Source organism: Castanea sativa, chromosome 8 (genome assembly GCF_040712315.1).
Source record: "Castanea sativa cultivar Marrone di Chiusa Pesio chromosome 8, ASM4071231v1".
Taxonomy (NCBI): Eukaryota; Viridiplantae; Streptophyta; class Magnoliopsida; order Fagales; family Fagaceae; genus Castanea; species Castanea sativa.
The window spans coordinates 47,055,896-47,062,749 of NC_134020.1; the positions used below are offsets into that span (position 1 = coordinate 47,055,896).

The 6,854-nt window shown below is 32.8% G+C and overlaps 1 long non-coding RNA gene across 1 annotated transcript; it reads right to left on the reverse strand.

Annotated features, from left to right (window-relative positions):
* Positions 1 to 4,089: 4,089 nt before the first annotated feature.
* LOC142608030 (uncharacterized) lies at positions 4,090 to 6,161 on the reverse strand. Its single transcript, XR_012839412.1, has 3 exons — positions 5,989 to 6,161; positions 4,863 to 4,994; positions 4,090 to 4,533 (listed from the first exon to the last, which is right to left on the reverse strand). It is a non-coding gene; the product is annotated as an uncharacterized LOC142608030 (long non-coding RNA).
* Positions 6,162 to 6,854: the final 693 nt, after the last annotated feature.

Below are 6,854 nucleotides of genomic sequence, written 5' to 3' on the forward strand. Positions count from 1 at the left end.
TTGACTCTTTATTTTTTTTTAACACTAGTTTTTATTTTATAAAATTTTAAAATTAGAAAACATGATAAAATATGAATAATTTTTTTTCTATATTTTAAAATTAAGTTTGACATATAAAAATTGTTACTTAGTATCAGCAATAGCTCTGAAAAGTATCTAAAAATATTAAATTTAGATTAATAAAATTAAAACAAGTAAAAAGAAAACTAAAAAAAATCTGTGTAAGAGCACTTGCAGCAGTGGAGCTAAATAGCTATATAGCTATTTTAGCTCCACAAAAACACAAAAAATACTCTTGCAGCAGTGGAGGTATAGGCAAAAAATTTTGCCTAACTGCTACAGTGCTCATGTATCAATACATGAGCACTGTAGCTCAAAGCTATAAAAAAAATATATAGTTTTTTATCCAGCCTCCGATCAAAATAATTTAAACAAAACGCCTCTCTCTCTCTCTATCTCTCTCTCTCAGTCACTCTCATCTCTTCACCACTGAAGCTCTCAACTCTCTCAACTTACTCAAGCTCACCGCCGCCGGCCCGTCACCGACCCACCAGCTGAGACCCACGCCGTCCGAAGCTCTCAACTCTCTCAAGCTCACCGCCGCCGAGACCCACCAGTTGAGACCCACCGTCACCGACCCACCAGCTGAGACCCACGCCATCCGAAGCTCTCAACTCTCTCAAGCTCACCGCCGCCGAGACCCACCGTCACCGACCCACCAGCTGAGACCCACCGCCGATCAACCCTCTCAGCCTCAGACCCACTCCGTCCCAAGCTCTCAAAACCCACGCCGTCACCGACCCTCCAAGCCGCCGATTAGCTTAGACCCACGCCGCCGATCCTTCTGAGTTTGATCTGGGTTTTTGGTTGAGTTTGACCGCCGATACTTCTGAGCTCATCGCCGATCCTTCTGGGTTTTGCTCCATTTTTTTTTCCTTTCTTTTATCACCGTGCCTCTCTCTGTCTCTCATTCAATTTCAGAAAGAAAAGTACAGAGGATTGAAGAAATGAAGCAAACATCGGAAAGAAAAGTACAGAAGAAACTTAAAGAAACTTAAATAATGGAGAAGGAAACTTAAATAACCATGGAACAAACTTAAAGAAACTGTGTGTGAGACAACATAGACTAACCAATAATGCCAATGATGAAGCTCAAGCTAGCCATGGAAAGAAAAGTACAGAGGATTGAAGAAATGAAGCGGTGGAGATGGGAGGTTATTGAATAATGGAGAAGGAGATGAGGAGAAAAAGTAACAAAAGATAAAACAATTAAAAAAAAAAAGGGTTGAAAGTTAAAAGGTGTGGCTGAGGGTGGAAGAAATTAAGAGGAGTACGTGTGTGGAGGAGAAAAACAAAGAGGGAAAAAAAAAGTGTATTTGGATGAAACCAACAAATAAAATAAATAAGAAAAATAAAATAAAGAATAATAAGAAATTAAAATTAAGAAATGTTCTATAATATTTTTGTAATAAATTTTAAGTGGTAGATTATTACTATTTAATATTGGTGAGAAAAAAATAATTTTTTTTATGGTGGCAGTTGCAGTGGTGGTGGCAGTTGCAATGGCGGTGGTGGTAGTGACAGTGGTGATAGTAGTGGCTGTGATTGTTGTTTATTGCAGATAATATATTATTCTATTACATGGCGGCGGTGGTGGTGGAAGAGTCGGTGGCAGCGGTGACGATGGGCGGCGGTAGCGATTACGGTGGCGGTGGAAGAGTCGGTGGCGGTGGCGGTAGTGGTAGTGATAGCGGTTGCGATTGCGGTTGGTTGTGATTGTTGTTTATTGTAATGAATATATTATTTTATTGTAGTAGATGTATTATTTTATTGTGAGGTTTATATTATTTTATTGTGTTGAAAGTTAAAATAGATCCACTGCTGTAGCATGTTTTGTAAAATGTATAGGTAAAATAGATAAAATAACTTTTTGTGAAGCTAAAAAGCTAAATTTTTAGCTCAACTGCTGTGGATACTCTAATAAGACAAAACGGGTGAGTTTTATTTGGTGAAACCAGGAGGCAACTCCCCTCCCAACTCTACCCTATATATGGGTCCTATGTAGTTGTGCATGTGACACACACAGCTGCAAGGTTCACCTACTGTTGACTATCAGAAACATACACAATATAATTCCTAAAAAGTATATATGTAAACACTAATGGGTCATGTAGTTCCTTATCCTTGTAAAACAAAACTATATACATAACAAATTTCATAATTTTTTTTTTCACAATTTATTAAAATGGCAAAATGTGATTATTAGTACAATATTATATATCAATCACAACCCACCATCCCAGTAGTTGTGTTAAAAAAATTGTGAAATTTATTGCGTGATTAAACTTATTGTTAATTATAAAAAAAATACTATGCTTGGCCATTTAAATACTAAAAAAAGGAAAATGAAAAAAAAAAAAAAAAATCTAAGGACACAACTTTTGTGCTAAACTATGATGTGGTCGACTTTAAGTGATGAATTTATTTGAAAATGATTGTTATCACTCACCAGAAAATATTGTATATGCAAAAAATTTCACAACAGTTAAATTGACAAATTTTTGTTAGTTTTTATTTGAGCTTACCACTGATATCACTATTTTACTTGTCACTAACAATCTGCGGCATCTTTTGATTGTGAATTTTTTGTAAAATTTGTTGTGTTTATAGACTTTCTCTATTCTCAAACATGTCATGTTTGAAAGCCATAAACTCTAATGGAGATGGACTTCGGAAACTTCTTGTTTGTTTGGAAAGCAAAACATGGCCACCTTATTGAATATTTGCTATTGCGGCGTGTTCCTCTAGTACTGGAAGACTTCAGCTGGAAAATCCTCCTAATTTGAAGCAGCCTGCTACTATTCTGTCAAGAATTGGTCCAAATTTGCGACATAAAATATGCCAATAATATGTTAGTCATAAAATTAGTATTTTTTAAGTTGCTTTAAAAAGAATTATATTCTTACAAACCTAATGTGAAAGTTCATTTGTTCAAACCATTATTTCAAGCATAATTTATGAGTTTCTTGATATACTTTTCAAATTTGTTCCTTTCAGGAAAATAGAATAACATTAATTAATATAATAAATATAATTGATCAAGATAAATCTTTTGTAAAACCTTTAATTTTATTCTTTCAAATAATAATATAATCGTCAAAACATGTTTAGAATTGGAGTACAAAAGTTTTTGAGCCCACTGCAAACTCGATTAAATACAAGTCTTACTTAGGGGCAGACCTAAGACGTAGTTTATGGTTTGGGGACCAATATAGGTCATGGCCTCCCTAACAAATTTCAAATTCTCCTTAGGTTACAAATACATTTTTTTAACAAAATATATAAAGACTTCTAAAAAAAAATTATATAAATAGTCCCTTCAAGATCACATAATTATATATATATATATATATATATATGTGTGTGTGTGTGCGCGCGCCTGAATAATCCTTCTTTATTTCACCTCTATTTTTTATTAAAAATAAAATTTTAGAAATATATAACAATTATAAAAGTCCAAAAAAAATTCATTAATTTGTCAACTCACCTACTTAAGGAAAATAAATATATGATTTCATGAATGAAACAAAATATTGGTGAAAAAAAATTCAACCAAAAGAATTTTCAATCAACTTTGTTAGATCTAAAAGAAAAATAGAAAAACACAATGAAATAGAATTGAACAAGATTATTTTTTGAAACCTTTTAATTCTTTTAAGTAATATACATCAAAACATATATATTTGGATTTGGAGTAATAATAAAGTTAAGAATGACCAATTGGACAAACTGTATTTTGTTGTAGAAGATCTAGATGATAATAAAACATATTACCCTTTTTCAAATGTATTTTTGTAATGTGGCTAATTCTAACATATGTTACAAACAACAAGAAGAAAGGATGTGAGATCATTTATCTTCATTTTATTCATTTAGGACAGACAAGTGATTAACAAGACAAAATTTACTATGGTTACCCTCAAAATAAATAAAATGAAATTTGTGGTTCCATCCAAACTCATAATCTTATGATATGGAGTATGAATTGAATGGCACCAAATCAAGTGTGACATGGTTAATTAATATGTAAAAAACTTGAATGCTAAAAAGACTGGAAAAAGGAGGATACTTTTATTAGGATATATATAAAAAATATTTACAAACTGATTGAAGAAAACCCATGTTCCAGTGAATTAAAATGAAATAAATTTAACCTTCATTGTTCTTAACTGGCAAGGCTTTCTCCAAGGGGGAAGAGAAAAAGGTCTAAGAAAGTACAGTAATAAGCAGAACTAGTACTTCAATTGTCTTGATAATTAATGAGCAGTTGATCGATCTCCAAAGACTTGTGTCAACAAGTCATATTGGTTGGCATTCGATGAAGTCCCTAGCTGGGAGGAGCCAGATTCTGATGCTGGTAAGGCATGGTTGTGCACCCCCTTATATACTATTTTAAGATTGTTGGGTTCTGAGGTTGACCACTCAGCTCTCTTTTTTGCAGAACAATTGCTCCTTTGGCACTTGAAATAACTTCTGAGCATATATAAATTATTGAAAGGCATGTAATGACATGCATGAGCATAGGTCATAGATCAATATATATACATATATAAAATTTGATTATTGAGAGAGAGAGGGATTTGAACTTTGGATTTTTTTTTTTTTTTGATAGAAACACAAGGTTCTTGGTGCTCATAGATCAATATATAGTTTAGAAAATATTGGATATTAAGTTGAATTCCTACTTGTTCATTTTAATCTCTGCACATACCAGCTAGCACTTCTTTGTAATTATTATGTATCTACAAAATAGTTCATTCAAAAATAAGATGAAATCATTCATAAGGAGATGATCCTCTTACCTCATTTTGCCAATATTCTTTATGAACTTTTGGCCATATTTCCGCCATTCGTATCCATCTTCAGGTAACACCAATCTATAGCCTCCTCGGTCCATATCTTGCTCTTCTATATATCCCTCCTCCAATATTTCCCTAGTGGAAGATCAAAAGGATCAGATTAACATATTCTCACATACAGTTACTGCATAAAATGACTACACACTTATTTTTATATATTGAATGCATAGGTATGAGCCTATAAGCATGTATATGTGTGAGAAAAGAGTGGAGGGAGAGGAAAAATCAAGTATTGGTTTCTCATATATCTAAGCAATTACGTATAAGTGAAAGATATATATGCTTTTCTTATCATACAAAACATTTAAGAATGCATCAAAGCATATATGCATATATATCATCATATAGGGCATGCGTATAATGAATTAGTAGCTGAAAAAAAAAAGAATGAATGAAGCCAAAAAGTAAAGCTGAAGTCCACATTGATGATGAAGACGATGATATATATATATGGTGTGCGTGGAAGAAGAGCCTATGTGGGGGCGGATCTGAGTTTAAAACTACAAAACCTTCCTAAGGAAACCTTGCAGTACACAAATGATTAATTTGTTTTTTACTTATCCTATACAAGTTGGATCCAAACAAGGAAACACAAAGTTGATCAAGGAGAGAAAAACAAAGTATGTGGTTCCAATAAATCAAGATCCGTGCACCAAAACCAACAAACTTGCATCGTAGGTACATTTCAAAGTACCTCCATACTTGTAGTACATCCTTATTACATGCACACATATATAGAGAGTTAGAAAGCAAAACTAAAAAGAACAAAAGGGAAAAGCTTGCAACCAAATTTCCATGATCCAAGATGCATTAGATCTAATGGATATATATATATATATATATATATATATATATATATATATATATATATATATATATATATATAAAACTCAGGAAAGATATAAAAAGTAAAAATATAAAAGATTTAAGGAAATTTCTCGGAAGATATAAGGAAAATGAAAAGAAAAACTATAGTAGAAATAATCTTTGCCCTTTTGACATTTTCTTTTTCTTTTCCTCCGACCTTCTAAGACTAAGAAAGTTAGAGAGAAAGGAGCAAGAAATGTACATGGAGTCTTGTCTAGTGTGGGAAGCTTCACTCATGGTAGCTGCTCTCACCCAGAAAGGGCCAAAAAGTATTCAGCCTATCACTACTTGCTGTTTTGTGGAAAAATGGGAGAGAAAGTGAGAGGAAAATGTTGTTCTCTTTCTATGATGATGGTAGTGATATCTCTTTCCTAGGGCCAGTCATATTTTCAATGGGAACAAACTTATAAAATAAAGAAAACTGTCAATCTCAGCAAACAAAAAAAAGAAATTTGTCAATGTCATTCTACAATAATAATATTTCTTGGGGTTAGTCATTTTTTCCATGGAGACAATATTACACAAATTAGAGAAAACTACAAATTCTATTAAGTAGGAGCCCATTTTTTCATGGGATTCCTATGACTGTGGTGAAACTTTTTCCACACTTTGATAGATCATTCGTCCAATGGAACTGAAGGATGTGGAACAACATGGCTCATTCCTATTGGACCACTTGTCATTCTTAAACGTAAGTGGCATGGAAACTTTGGAATACCATGGTGTGGCAATTACTTTGGAAGACCATGGTACACTATATCATTAAGAAAACAAAAAATGGTACAATATAGAGGTGAATGGATAGAGCCGATATCTTGATCATTCTTGACCAAACACTTGGAAAACTAATAACTGACGTCTCCTTGATGACGTCCGTACGAATTAATTTGTCACCAAACTTATAGTTTAGCACAAAAAAGTATAAAAAAAATTGTCACCAAACGGTCCAAACTTACAAATATATATATTTTTTCCTTTTGTTTTTAAAGGATTGTGTAAAAAATGTGATGAGTGCATGAAGTTTAAACTTTCTTTTTATGTCTCTCTCAATAAAAGAAAAAATAAAAA